The 15,840-nt window shown below is 40.4% G+C and overlaps 1 pseudogene; it reads right to left on the reverse strand.

The window, feature by feature from the left end:
• Positions 1 to 1,609: 1,609 nt before the first annotated feature.
• Positions 1,610 to 6,136, reverse strand: LOC140944206 (uncharacterized; annotated as a pseudogene).
• Between the last annotated feature and the right edge of the window lie 9,704 nt (positions 6,137 to 15,840).

Raw genomic sequence — 15,840 nt, forward strand, 5'->3', positions numbered from 1 at the left:
AAGTGTGTCGTTAGTAGTGAGTGGATGAAATGGTAGGAGCTAAATAACAAGTAAATGCTGGTAATTGGAGAAAAAATATTTATTGTTAAGTAAATTACAGCAAGAGAGTGTTTTCACTTGTTGTAGTACGTAATCACACTTGACAACTAATTTTTTGTAACAGTAAGGTGTAGACATAATCACTTACACTAAAATAGAAATTACATTTAGCAATGTGATATTTTTATTTGGCCCCTCAGTTTTTCCTTTTTCCCCCACTGCAGAGCCTCGTTCCAGGCTATGTCATTAAGGATGCAGTTGAGGAGAACTATGAAAGTGATCATGACTCATGATTACTGAATATGCGTACCCCCATTAGCACTGAATTATCGCTGTAAAAAATGCTAAATCATTTACGAAAGTGTTTATATAGTTATATTTGTGTACATGCATGAGAAAGAAATACTCATGCAAGAGTGAATTTGTATGAAATGTCCACATACAGGTAACGTTGAAAGTGATCAGTATTTCAATTCTTAACATGAATGAGCTTGTTGAGACATGATTGCTAGAGGCATAGTTTTTTAAATTCCCAGACTGACAGTCAAATGTACACTTTCCGTGACCAAATGAATTGACAATTTGTCCAGATATTAATGTATTCAAAATTCCAGTCAGCAATTCATCCACCATTTGAAGAAATCCTAGTGGAAAATTCAGTGCCTGAAATAGCTAAAACAATTACCAAAGGATCTAGCCTAATAAAGATTCAATAGGCCCCCTCGTCCATTTACTGTGACCGTGAACTATAGTGGGACCTGTGATATATAGATAAGTAATGAAAAGAAAAAAAAGAAAAGAAGTGTGGCAACTACGTGTGCGTGCTTCGACAGTGTGAAGTGATTGACACGATATTCAGAAGGGCAAGACGATTTATTTAAAAAAGACGTTTACAATTTCGACAATTTTTCATTAACTGCGTTTTAACTGTAAATCCTTTTTCCGTTTCCTCCACAGTTCTTACTAGCTTTCTGCCTTTATTTCCTCTGTTCCTTCTTTTTTCTTTCTCTACTTTCTCTGCCTTCTCTCTTGCATCTTTTTTCTCCTACTCCCTTTGTCTTTCTTCTGTCTGTTTAATTACAGATTTCCTCTACTTTTAGACTCCATCACTTTAACTTATCTGATTAGATAGGTGTTTTTCATTAACATGCTATTACAATAAAGGCCAGTAGATATTAATAAAAGAAAACCAGTGTCAAGGAGGGGGACAAGATTGCCATGTCCGTGCCATAAACTGCTGATTTAGATGGTTTCAGAAAGATAAACTGTTGCTATATAAAAATGTCGGCAGTCCATCTCCCAAAAAAATACAAACTCGTTAATTAAAGGATGTTTATCGTATCAGTTCGTATGTTTGAGTAATTTGACAGTTTCTAGAACCTAAAACGTTTTTGTCTATATCCAAAAAATGACGCATTTAGTCCTGTAACACCTGAAAGTGCATCGTTTGAGTAAGAGGGAAAAGACTTCATTTTAGATAATTGTGGGCTTATTAACCTTATTCTATAAGATCAAACAATACAAATACGAAGTTTAAATCAAGTATGCTATGATTAAACAAGAAGTTATTGATATCCATAATTATTATAATTATAGGTTTACGACCCCACAGTGCATGATGCAAAGAACTTTGGAACAAAACCTTAAATATTTCAGACTTGATTCAAGACTCGATGCACTAGTTTATTGCAGTTCTTGAAAGTAATTAAAATGATTCTTATTCTCTCTAACCGATGTTCAAAAAAGTCCCCCGTTTTAGTTACTGACTTTAAAAAAATTTCTGTTTAAGAAAGTTTGATGAAATTTTATTCAAAATGCCATCAAGGTTTCCGTGTGTTTTAGTCGAACATCGGACAACCTTCTCATGTAGCATGCATGTCTTATCTTTACAGAAATATTTTGCGCCAAAGTAAGTACCGGTCTGAAGCTTATTCCTTTCGACAAACGGGCCGTGTTTGTAGCAAAGTAAGTTCATCATGCTTGTCCATAACATTTGAGTTTGCCTAATGTGTGATAACCTTCCTCACTTGGACTATCCAAGTCTCCTAGTCTGATCTGAGTCACTGGTAAAGCGGACTTGTCAGTCAGAAGACCGCTGTCCTCTCTCCAACCGCTGCCACTGTTGTAACAGTTACACTTGTTACCATTAGAGCAGGAGTTTGTTACTCCACATGCGCACATGTTGTCATATCCTGTAGCTCCACCCCAGTAGTTCATGCGTGTTCCGTCACGTGACACCCACCAGGCATATGAATTCTCAATGAAAACTATGTCATTATTGCATTCAAACTTGATAAACTGTTCACAGTTCTGCGAGACTCGAGTGAGCCAACTGAGCAGTGCTAACTCCAGTGTAAGTCACATCTTTCCTGTAACAACCTGCACTTCCACATCCAGGGATGTTACCAACATGAGTTCTACTCTCGCTGTTGTGACTTATGACTGTCACGCCAACTCCGCCCTTGTCACTCATATCACAATACACACTGAACGGAGCCACGCCTCCTTTGCCATCAGGGTCAATAATATAATTACCTGAAGTTTTTTCTCTGTAGCTTGATCTTAAATCGCTACAGGATGCGGGTTTTCGTTTGGGCACTTTGACAACAGATGATGCTTCAATCGACCGCAGCGAGTTTTTCGCTATGCATGTATACGAACCAGCATCATTTGGAGAAACGTTTGTCAGAAGCAAGGTTCCGTTTGGATAAACAACATGATTTTGAGGCATTTGCTTACCCACTCTTTTCCAGACGATCTCTATTGACCCCTGAGCTGTGCAATGTAAGGTCTCTTTGCAAGATTCTAAGACAGTTACTTTGTTGAGAGGGGTCAGGATGAATTGCAACCTTTCAATCACCATCATCACGGCAACAGCGGAGTCATCTCCAAGGAGATTCTTTGCTGAGCATGCGTAAGTCCCACTATCTGCTTTAGTTATACTGCGGATACTCAGGTTTCCATTGGCTATTGAGCTTCTCTTTACCGGCAACTTGCTGAACGCTTTCCGCCACGTGACTTTTGGTAAAGGCAAACCAACAGCTTTACATTGCAGGCTCACATTTTGTCCTTCTTCCACTGTGATCGATGATGGTTTATGAGTGATTAAGGCGCGGACTGTAAAACAGAATCAGCTTTGACATCAGAGACATGTAAGAGTAACAAGGGTGCTTTTAATCAGTTTTCATAATAAGTTAAAACTCATTATGAAAACTGATCAATGGTGTAATCGCATAATGACTTTGTAAGCATTATATGTTGAAACTACACCTATTTAAAATTGCTTGGCGATTTCTCGGGCGCCGATTGGTCGAGATCGAGCTATTGTCAATGAGGTGATAAACCATGGAAATGACCTAATGGTGGTGCAATGTTTTACTTTAGATCTTTCTCTCTCGCGCGATTTTCCGGCTGTACAAGTTCTTGCATGAAACAAACGAACAATAGTTTTCCTTAGTCTCTATTCTCATCGACCACAGAAATAACAACAAAATGGTCACAACTTTGCATTTCTATGGTCGATAACAGAATAGACCAAAAAGATTGTTGTCGAGAAAAAGTTATTGTATGAAACATACGAACAATAGTTTTCCTTAGTCTATATTCTCATCGACCATAGAAATGACCAAAACATGGTCACAACTTTGTATTTCTATGGTAGATAAGAAAATAGACCAAATTTAAAATTGTTGTCGAATTATTAAGTGTCTTAAAATCATAAATTGTTCTTTTAGATAATTTGTCAAATTAAACCCGATGTGTTTGAACAAAGTATCGTCACATTAACATGTAAGATAAGGAGAAAGATTTGATGCGGTGATTGTTTTCTCTGGAAGCTAAGGAAAGGTAGCAGGACAATAACCGTGGATACAAGACTGTTTGGCTTGGTTTTGTTTCAATCTGTTTTGGACATCAGTAACGTGTTGGGTGGTAACCCCTGAAGATAACCGTTTAAGTTCATTTTGAAAAACAGGTTTTCAAAGGTCATGAAGGCCTCATTGCAGCAAAGAAGACGATAAGTGAGCTTGCAGATTACTTTTATTTTGTACTTTCGTTGAGTACGTTCTTATGTCTCTGATTTGGCCGATTTTTAAAAGCATTGGTTATGAAACGTAACTTTAGGATCCTTTCAGGGGTCAAATCGAGCAGGATCCGTGCCTACAGTAGGTTGGTCTGCTTTAGTGGTTTAATTTCAATGTCGACGATTAACCCTCCCCTTTCACAAGAGCGGTCAACATTTTTGCTGAGTGACTGAGCCTTTTTCCCCAAAAACCATTTCCCAGGGCCTCAGAATAAATGTCTATTCCTCACCTTGGACAGTTAGCGTAGCCGTTGAAGTCACCATTCCAAGAATATTTCTTGCTTTACACGTGTACACTCCACGATCCTGTGACGTAACATCTTTAATCATTAATGCATCACGTGACTGAACAATTCGTTTGTCGTCGGAAATACTTGAATTCTGCTTCAGCCACGTGACTTGAGGTGTTGGATTTCCCTTAACATCGCACTGAAATGAAGCTATACCAGTTTCATTTACCACCATAGATACCAGAGGTGACACAATAAAGGGAGCTGAGATGGATTCACCAGGATTGCCCTTGGCTCCTTGAGGGCCCTGATCGCCTTTAGGTCCAGGTGGTCCCCTATCTCCTTGAGTACCTTGAGGCCCCTGAGGTCCCTGAGGCCCTTGTGGACCATGCTTGCCTGGGGCACCAGCTCTACCTCGTCGTCCCCTGATTCCTTCCGGACAATGAATTGTACAGGTCATTTGAATTTCTTTCTTGGTGAAGGTTTCACTGGCGTTTGAATTCTTGTTTTGCAAATGGCGTTTTTGACGGATGTGTGCATCTGAAATGTAATGTAATAAGCAACTTAGTTCTTTAGGGCAAGAGCCTTAATCTTCATTTAAGGTAAAGGCGCACACGAGCCAAAGGCCCAAACGGCCGGAGCTTATTCCGGTTTCCTTAGCATGAAGCATGCCTAGGAATATTGCTCTCCACCCCCCCCCCCCCCCGGACGGGATGCTGGTCTATTGCAGGTTACCCGCAGCAGTATGTCGCCGATGAAGAGAGTCGACAAAGTGGAGCAAAGTTCCTTGTCCTCGCGAGGTGAGGCTTGAACCCCGGACCTCCAGATGCTTAATTAATCTTCACTGGCAAACAGAAATTCAACTCTTTCTTTACTTATAACTGAGGTGACTCTGGCCACGTCTAACATAAAGGTTTATGATTATCTTTTCAAGTTCCGCTGGTAAGTCAGGCCGCACAGCGCCTTCTCCCCCTCCCCCCATTTAACCATCTTTCATTCTCCAACGTTACGTAGTTATAAAGAATGGTTCCTTAGGATGTATTATTCTATTTTTGTGCAAAGGTCAGTCGCTGGCGTTCCTTGTTTTGTTTCGTGCCATGTGGGCCTTAGAAGAATTTAATCGGTCTGGCAATTTCAGATAAAGAGGAAGTGTTAATCAAATCCTTCCTAAATGCAACCGCCTCAGCTTTACAGGAATAGTGCTGAATAGCAGTAACTTCCTTTTCCCTAATCTTTCAAAAGAGGCAAAGCGAGCAAAAAAATTACTTTTGATTACCGGCTTTGATCAGCACGTATGAACTGAGTGAGAGTTGACCTCGCGTAAAAGGCGCTTTAAACATAACACTGAGTGAGCCAACTTGAAATTGCAATAACCTTTTTCTTATTTTAAATGAGTTATTCTTTTGATCCTTTTTTAATTACATATGGATGTTAAAAATTGAGAAAAATTGAAGACGAGGGATAGTTTAGTAAGTATGCAATTACCTGTAGGTGATCCGCTCTGCATCATCTCCAACACAGAATCGATGGTTTTTTCATGACGATCGACTACTTTTGGCAGCTCGATGCTGTCTTCTCTCTCTTGATTTAAAACTTGAAGCATTTGACGATGAACATGAAGTTCGATCTCGACGTGAATCAGCGTCACGAAACAAATTGCGAGAGAGACTGAAAATATCGCGGATAAAAATTGCGAGGGGTGAGAGACTTGAGGTGTCTTTGATTTCTCCATGAACAGTTGATCAGATAGAAAACGAGTTTTAAAACGTTGCTGAATTTTAGTTCAATTGCAGCTGGGGTTATTGTCGCACTCAGTAGATACGACAGAGGAATGTTTTATTGGTGTCGGATTTAATTTCTTCTATTTGACCTGGTCTCCACTGACTGGCTATTTTCCAAATAACTAAAAATTCACTTATCTATCAGCTTAACTATTTTCAAGTAAAGTTAACCTCAATTTCAGATGTCTAAGGTCAATTAAACAGTCACGGACGTAAACTCACTTATGGTTGCGTTTTTTATTTCCCGGCTAGTGTGATTCCGTACGCACGTTAGGCGAAGCGCCTTTTAGGAGTTAAGCAAGACCTAGGCTCCATTTCCGGCGCTCTCTCGGGGAACTAATTTTTTCCATAGCGAAAGTGTGGCTTCTTGCTGGGGATTAATATTTGCAATTTTCCGGAGGTCGTGCCCTTGAAACACTAGTGAAACAACAAGCACAGATGTCACTGTTTGTAAAACACGTTGCCGACAAACAACATTTCCCTGTTTTTCTCTGACGCTACGGTAGACATTGTCAAGCCTAGTCCCTGTACAGCGTCTTCCCACGCAATCTCGGCATTTCGGTGGCGAACTCGCTCGGACCAAGTGACCCGAAATGCATTAGCCGCGCGGAATAATGCGGCCTAAGGACAAGGCAACAGCAGACAGTCCTTCCGTACAGTCCTTCGCTATTATTAAAAACACTGGACACGGGAATTTTGTTATTGGCCGTTCAGTTTCACACTAGAGCTAGAAATGGATCATCCGTCTGAGACTAGCCTGTGTACAGTTGCGTCCTCCCAACAGACACCTCTTCTCCGATTTTTTCTGAGGGGAGGGGGCGGCTGTACACAGGCTATCTGGAAAGGATAATCCCGTCGTCAAAAGTCAGGCGGACTTTTCATTCAAAATTACTGACTATTCCATTTTCAAATTAACACGTATTACCTATCTGACGCGAATCATCAAACGGATAACCCGTCTAACACGAATAATCCTTCTCTAGTGTGAAAACTGCATTCAGTTTCTGTTATAACAAATGTCGCGCCCCGGCCTTGAGTTGGGCGTTCGCGTGTCTGCTTTTGCAGATTATTTTTTAAAAATTGATTTGCAGATTATTTTTAAAAATTGACTGTTGACATATATTTAACTTTTTGAAACAAAAGAAGTTAATTTTTAACTTTTTCGTTAACCGTAACTGAAAAAAATTAACCGATAGCCGTAAAAGAGCCAAAATTTTAGCCGATAACCGTAAAAGCCACCACCCCATTGAGACCCTCATTTAGAGTTATAACGAGCAGTGTTCCACAATGGCCTTACTTCCGTATTTTTTATAGAGCAGAGGGTGGGGTATCAAAAATATCATCATCATCATCACCATCGGTCCAACCTTCAATATCTTTCCAGCGAAAGTAATTACAAATACATGACGTCTTGAATGAAATAATAACCATTAATGATAAAGGGACACCTTTTCACTATAAATGAAAACCATCATCAAAATTTTGCGATATGGTGAATGGCTTTGGACAAATAACCCTGAATCTGATCAAGTTTAGTACCTTCCTTAAAAGTAGCAAATCCAGGGAACACTTTCTTTTACGGTTAACTCTTTTTTACCCTATTTACGGCTAACGGTTAAAATTTTTCAATTTTTACGGCTATCGGCTAAATTTTTGGCCCTTTTACGCCTATCGGTTAACCCCATTGAGACCCTCCTAAATGTGCTGTAATTCAGCGGAAGACCTCGAGGTGTTTACGCCGTCTGATAATTTGCCTCACAAACATACAAGATGATATTTAAAAATTTCTCGCAATTTTTTTTTTTTTTTTTTTGCAGTAAGGTTTCAGGCATTTCAGTTTTTCAGAAGAGGGTTTAAAAATTGCACGACAGGCGCAAAACAGGCGAGGGGAGGGGAGGGGAGGGGGAGAAAAGCGCGAAAGGGAAAGAGAGAGGAAGTTCCTTCCTCTATCTCCCTAATCCCCTCTCTCTTTTCCTTCCTTCCCCTCCCCTTTCTAAGTCTGCGGCACAGGTTTGAAGAGGCTGCTTGGTATGACAGCAGCAACTATTCTCATTCGTATAAAAGCCGCGTGACCATTTAATCAACTAGATTACCGCGTGCTGCCTCGGGAAGCAGTCTATTGGTCCTTTAGGGTCCCAAGGGAAATTCCCTAGGCCTTTTATACGCCCTAGCAAACAAATTCGCCGTCTTCTCGCAAGTCTACTCTACAACGGGCAAACAAGTTTCATTCTTCCGCAACGCGACCAGCGCCGCTGAAGCTCTTTCTTGGCTCTCGCCCCTGTTTAACCAGACCCAGCTGATGCGGTAGCTATTGCTTCGACAGAGCCTCAACCAGCACCAACACCATCCACCTAAGTATCATGTTTTAATTTCTCGCTTCCCCCTTTTCTTGTCAATTTGTTACATACGTGGCGTTTATCTTTTTCACCATTCTGTTTTGGAGTTTGTTTACGTTAACGCTTTTAGGCGTCTGTGCAACGTACCAGAGGTAAGGCGACCCTTATTTGATTATTGTCGCGTCTTTTGCGTCTGTTACAGTAGAACGAGAACGAGCCGGAACATATTTACGGTGGCGCTTCATGGCGTCTTTGAAACGTAAAGGAGAATCTCAACGGTGCAGTTCAGTGGAATGTATTTACTTACGTTGGCGCCCTTCGGCGTCTGTGAAACGTATAATGAGGAGAAAGACATTACGTTGACGCTTCTTAGCGTTTGTGCTTTTGTGAAACGTAAAGGAGGACCCCAGCAGCTCTACTCAGTGGCATGTTTTTAGTCAATTACGTTGGCGCCTTTTGGCGTCTGTGAAACGTACAATGAAGAGATAGACATTACGTTGACGCTTCTTGGCGTTTGTGAAACGTAAAGGAAGATCTCACCAACGCAGTTCGGTGGCATGTTTTTAATTTCGTTGGTGCCCTTTAACGTCTGTGAAACGTACAATGACGAACAGACATCTTTGGTTTTACTTCGCGACCGTCCATCGTACATTTGGTCTAGAATCTTTGATGCTTTATAACATTTTACGTGTATGTATTGAAAGATTTTAAAATTAGGTGGCCAGTTGTTTATTTCTGCCGTTCGTTTCCTACTCTTTGTATTGTCAACACTTTGTATAATTTCGGCACATTGCATTGTCAGCATACTCCGTGCCCGCTCGCAGCTGTTCCCTTGAGACGTCTCACTTTTTATATTGTCTTTATTCTCCCTGACCTACCTTATTCTCCTTTATTTTCGCGGGACTTAAATTTCGCGAAAATTTTCTCGGCACTTTTCGCGAGTCTTTAATTTCGCGATAGCAGAGAAAAATTGTGTTTGCAGGGAATTTAATTTCGCGAAATTGACGATTAAGTGACTTTTTTTTTCTTTTTTCAAAAATTTTACCTTAATCAACAATTGAAACAAAACCATTATGCTGTCCCTGTTGAGGTGATATGTGAAATGGACGATACACCAAGGAACAGGGCAATAATGGAAAAATACAAGACACTCGTAACTACACACTACAAGGAGCCGGGACAGGATGGTCAATTTAACGACTGTACAAAGGATGTATTGGAGGAACTGTGCGAAGATGATTACTCAGATGCCGAAGAAGAACTTGAGGCGAATCTTGACACTGATTAACATCTAAAGTTGATAGATGATAGCTCCTTGTACTAACACCTTGTGTTAAAAATTGTTTAGGACCCTTGAAAACACAAATGCATGATATTTCTATGTCCATTAAATTTCGCGAAATCAAAGTTCGCGGTCGTTATGTTTCGCGGATCTTAATATTCGCGAATTTTTTAAAATCGCGAAAATCGCGAATTTAAGAACCCGCGAAAATTAAGGAGAATAAAGTATTACACTTGTGACCTTAGAGGTCACAATAGCAGAAACAGAAGGTGGCGTAACTCCTAGATATCAGTTTCAGTAACCACGTTCTCTTTACTCTAGCGTATAGCCTGAATAAATTTGCACGAGTTTCCTTGTATATTATATTTTTCTTTGGCTTTTGCTTCCTATATTTCCTTACCCCACACTTAAGCCGTGCTCAGGGGGGGGTTCCTAAACACACCCCTCATCCAGTTCGGACGGTGTCCTAACTCGACTCAACTGTGGGGTTCCCTCCCAGCCTCCCTCTTTTGCAGGGTCTTTCCTTCTTTTTATCTCCTCCCATTCGGATTTCTCTAACCGGGTTACACATGCTGCAAGTCACCCTTCAGCTTTCGTTTAGCGTAACTGGGAGGGAAAGCCCCACAGTTGGGCCGGGCCACTCCCCTCAATTGTATCCGTCACATCTGAGAGGCATTACACCAACGCTGCCCATCTCTCTACGGGAGTTTTCTGGGTTTTTCTGAGTTTCGGGGAGATTTGGCTGTACTGCAACTTAATGAGGTATTCTGCAATAATTTACCGTCTTTTGGATGAGTATATAGCACCCCTGTTCTCGGGCAAGATTTTTCACCCATAACTTATCCATCAAAAGGCACAAGGTGGCTTTTATACGAATGTAAATTAGTTACTATTCTCATTCGTATAAAAGCCGCCGCGTGACCATTTAATTAACTAGATTACTGCGTGCTCCCTCGGGAAGCAGTCTATTGGTCCTTTACGGTCCCCAGGGAAATTCCCGAGGCCTTTTATGCGCCCTAGCAAACAAATTCACCGTCGTCTCGCAAGTCTACTCTACAACGGGCAAGCAAGTTTCCCCACCCTCCTCCCCTTCAGCGGCGCTGGCAAATTTTCTCGATCAGCCCACCCTATGCCTTATGCAAAATTTTTCACCCATAACTTATCCATCAAAAGGCATAAGGTGGCTTTTATGCGAATGTAAATTAGTTACTGTTAATGCCTGGTCAATTTGTAATGACAAAGGTGAGGTAATAGACCAGGGAAGCCCTCGTCAACGGGGACATCGTGTGATTCCAGAATGAATCGTGCACGTGGCAGCTCTTGAAGGCTGAATCGCGGTGGAGGTCGATTCAACAAACCTCGCACAGTCAACTGCGCTGTTTTTATTAACAATAACAGCTTTACAACGAACCAATTAAATGTACATAAATTACTGTACTTCAAAGTAATGCCAAGTAAAATAATCATAAGCATTGAATCCTTCTCGGTTATTAAGTAATACTGTACATCTTTACTTGATAAAGGGATTTCTAAGTTCTTTACCTGTTCTATGCGAGGATGGTGGTGGTTTGCTAAAAAAACCAAACTACTTGCGCTAGGTCAAACCAAGTGAAAAAAAAAAACTAACAGCAGGGAACCAAGAAATTTCGAAAGAAATTGCTTGAATTTCAGTAATCAAAACACTTTAAATGCAGGAAACTGCGTAATCATCGCTAAATTAATTTCCAGTTTCCTGAGGGGGAGCATTTTTGGACATTTTGGACATGATTACTCTAAATCTGGGGAAACTGGAAGCTATCTAACAATTTTAATTGCTTTGCTTTGCCAGCGAGTGCAGCTGTACAATGAGTATGGAGCTTAGGCCATGCGTAGAGCAAGTTTTGAGGTGTTTATGTGTTCAGGTTTATCCACTTAGCGCTTCGAATTCCTTTCCAAATTGTACTTTAATACAGCAGCTATGATCCATATGACAGCGGAGTGCATTACATGACAAAGATAGCGCGTTCAAACTCGCGGAGGAAACCCTTTCTGGAATATTTCAGGCTCTGAAATAACAAAACTAATTACCAAGGGAAATAGCCTAGTCAAAAAACTTACTTACCCCTCCTCATCGATAATGTGAGCGTGAACGTTAGTGGAACTTGGAAGCGCATCGTTTGAGCATTCTCTCTTGGTTTGAGTCAAGAGGGAAAACTTAAGACTGCATGTGGGCGATCAAACAATACAAACACAAAGTTTAAATCAAAACTAATTAAACAAGAAGTGACTGAGATCGATAGGTTCTTAATTACGACCACAACCACTACTGAACGGTGCATGGTGCAAAGAACTTTGGAACAAAAACCTAAAATATTTAAGAAAAAAACTCAATTACCCCTCCTCATCGATACGGTGAGCGTAAACTGAAGGGGAGACACATCGTTTGATTAAGAGGGAAAGGACTGCATGTGAGATAATTGTGGACTTATATACCACATTCTACACTGTAAAAACAGACCAGTTATGGTAACTATATTAAAAGGTTATAACCAGTTGCAAAAGGTAATTTTAACCTAAAATAAACTACAATCAGGGACAAAAGTAGTTGACACACTTGTTTAGAACGGGTGCTTTTATCAAACATTTACTTCATTTATTATTTCATTCCTTTTAAACGCCATAAATCCCCTCATTTACAAATGGTTGTTTGTACACAAACAATTTGGCCCATAGAGTAACGTCATGGCACAACAATTCAGCAGCGTCAAAAATCTAGCCGGAAAACATAGATACATATTTCAGACTGTCTGAATGCAAAATTGTACTACTGCACACAAGTTGAGCTCTGTATGACAATGATTTTAACTGAAATTAAAGCAATCAATGACATAATTATGTTATTGGTGGTGGGGTTGACATTGACTTCTTCACGACCGAAATATAGGGCCAATTCGAATTACGTGATGACGTAATAAAAGGGCTGCGGTATCCAGAATTAACGGCGATATAGTTTACAAGCTAAAAACTGAGGCTGAAACTCGCGCACATGTACAACTTTTGGTGAATTTCAAGAGTATGCGTACTGAAAATATTTTTCATGAAGTGAATATTCCTCTTTCTTTACTTTATCCGATTGATAAGACGCAAACAATCAGGGGTAGCGTAAGGATTGACACGTATTGGGGATAGTCACTGGCCGGCCACGGAAATATGGAGCGTTAGTGAGGATCGGCCATCACTGCGTTCAATATCGGAACTACGGAAAAGTGAAGGTAAATTCATGGTCAATTTAATAAAAAACTAAGGACAGCGTAACAAATATTACAAGTGTACGCGAAAACAATTACTTTCAATCCCACCTGGTGACACCCTCTGTGACATGATAACGCAACGCAAATAGCGTGACATGAGCGCATATGTCGGAGTATTTGGACTGCATTTCTCAAGCGAAACCCTCTGTTTTTCTCTATTGTCGGCAGGAAAAATGAAAACAGAGCTTTAAAACGTGAACTGGTATCTGACTCTCAAAGAAAACGACAGCTCAAACTGAGGAAAACACTGCTTCCTTCGTGATACAACGGTTAACCACGTTTCGGCAAACGGAAAGTAACATTAGTCTGTTATGACCTCTTATTGTCGATATGTTTTCTCGTGGTTAACCGTTAAAACTCCTTATTTGCACCACATCGCTGCAATGTTGCTCGCCAAGAATTAGTATTGCAAAGCATTTTCTACATAGCGAGATCTTCTTTTGCCTTTTGTGAGGAATTAGGGCATGAAAACGGAAAATTTTCCAGCTCACGGCCGTCATCGATCACGTGCCAATCCCGCTCTCCTTGTCATCAAGTGAACTTCTGGGCCACAGTAATTGTTTTTTTGGTGAGATACAGACTGGTCTGTCTATCTTGAAAACAATTTCTTTAGCATTATGTGATTTAGGAGCTGGGAAATGAACTAGAATAAATGAATAAATGGCAGGCGGTCATCTAAAATCATTACAAAAGTACATTCCTAACCTGTTCTACGCCTACCTACGCTAAAGGTTTGGATCTGTTAGGTTTGAAAAGGTCTCAAAAAAAAGAAAAACACTTATAGGGCATAGCAGAAACGGCTGGCCCATCATTTATGAGGTTCATATCCTGTATATTGCTCACGTCCTTTCACCAATGGCACAAGTCAGTGTCGAAAATAATGCATGTCCGCTCCGTTACTCTGCAGTATTTCATTATCTTAAGTTGACTATTCATGCACACAAGAACAATTTTCATTGTACCTTGGTGTTTCCATCGTTTTTCCACTAGTGTTAATACTTGTGAAAACATTACATCCGCAGCAACGGCAGTGATCACAACACAAATGATTTCCTCTCGACCCGACAGGGTATCAGGAACGCGCGCGGGAGTACAAGATTAAGTAATGACATACGCGTAGTACATTTTACTGTACGTGTACTACAAATCAGGACGAAAATTTACAAATGGTTGTTTGTACACAAACAATTTGGCCCATAGAGTAACGTCATGGCACAACAATTCAGCAGCGTCAAAAATCTAGCCGGAAAACATAGATACATATTTCAGACAATCAGGGACAAAAGTAGTTGACACACTTGTTTAGAACGGGTGCTTTTATCAAACATTTACTTCATTTATTATTTCATTCCTTTTAAACGCCATAAATCCCCTCACCCCGTGAATCAATGTTGTCTGAAGTAAAAGAAAGAGTTGAGGGTCCAAAATGCAACATTGATTTTGGGGGCGAGGGGTGGAGGTAGACAGGGGAAGGGGATAGGTAAGTCCAGTATTCAAAAAGGGGCCATTTTGCGGAAGTGTCTCAACACTTTTGTCCCTCATTGTAGTTAAAATCGTAACCTTTATGTTATTGGTTAGATTAACCAATGATCAGTAGTTGTTCTGACGGTTATAATTCCGTTAGAATATCGACTGGTCAAAATAACTTTTCATGGCAGTCAAAATAACGAAACCAGATGGTTAAGCAAATGGTAAAAATGTGCATCTAACCTGAAATCAATTGGTTAAAATCTTTTATTAACTATTTGTTGGTCATGACTAACCAATAATGATCTGTTATTTAGAGCTATGAAGTAGGTTAAACACTGAATGGTTAAAACTGACTCTTCCGAGGGGTTAAACTGAACGGAAAACCACAGAAGGAAATGGCTACACAAACGGCGGGTATGAGTTTACAACAACAGATCATAAAAGCCTTGTACCCAACCTTCAACGCAGACTTTTCCCTTACGCTGAAGAAAGAACAAATAATCAGCATTTATTATGGGATTTAGGATAGGTTAAGATTGAATAGCCAAATCAACTTTCCCAAACAGTTAAAATATTTTAAATGACTTGCATCCAACCCGCGTCTTGCTTCGATGACTGGGCTGGTACGCGCGCGCGAGAGGCGAAGTCGCGTGACGCGAGGACTATTTTCTTCTCTGACGTTTCCCCCGACGGACTAGCCGAGAGAACTAATCGTCATCTAGGTGAAATGATTCTTCAAGATGTCCTGTACAGGTTATGTCATTCAAATCAATGCTGAGCACCTCGAAAAGCCAACAGCTATCCTCGCGTGTTTTCAAAAAATACTTTCGTGTTTTTCACCGGTCACAAAATTCCAGCGGATTTCCGGTATTTGTCTTAAGTGACCTAAAGTAACTCTATTTCGTCACGTCACGAACCCTAAATGGCGTTAAATGTTCTCAGTAAATTAAAAATCTTACTCAGTAACCTTTTTATAAGCTTAAACTATTTCATGTTTGGAAACATGTTAGGCGAGTTTACTCGAAAAACAACTAAGGGTTTTCACAAAATGTTGCATTGTTTCCTGTCAACTGTAGTATGTTACTTAACACCTTGACGTTAATCTACTTAGCTAGCCAATGAGAGACTTGGAATTTCAAAATCAATGCCAAATTCGGCTCTCATAGTTCAGTTTTTCAGTTTAACCGCCTTGCGCCAAGCTGAGTTCATTGCTGCGAAAAGAAACATTTTATATTTCGCCTGGATAAAGCCCCTCAGTTAAAAGTCAATGGGAGCTCGTTTCTTAGTCACGGACAGCAATGGAGATGTGGCAAGTAAAAAGGTAATGTGAT

Source organism: Porites lutea, chromosome 7, assembly GCF_958299795.1.
Source record: "Porites lutea chromosome 7, jaPorLute2.1, whole genome shotgun sequence".
NCBI classification, from domain to species: domain Eukaryota; kingdom Metazoa; phylum Cnidaria; class Anthozoa; order Scleractinia; family Poritidae; genus Porites; species Porites lutea.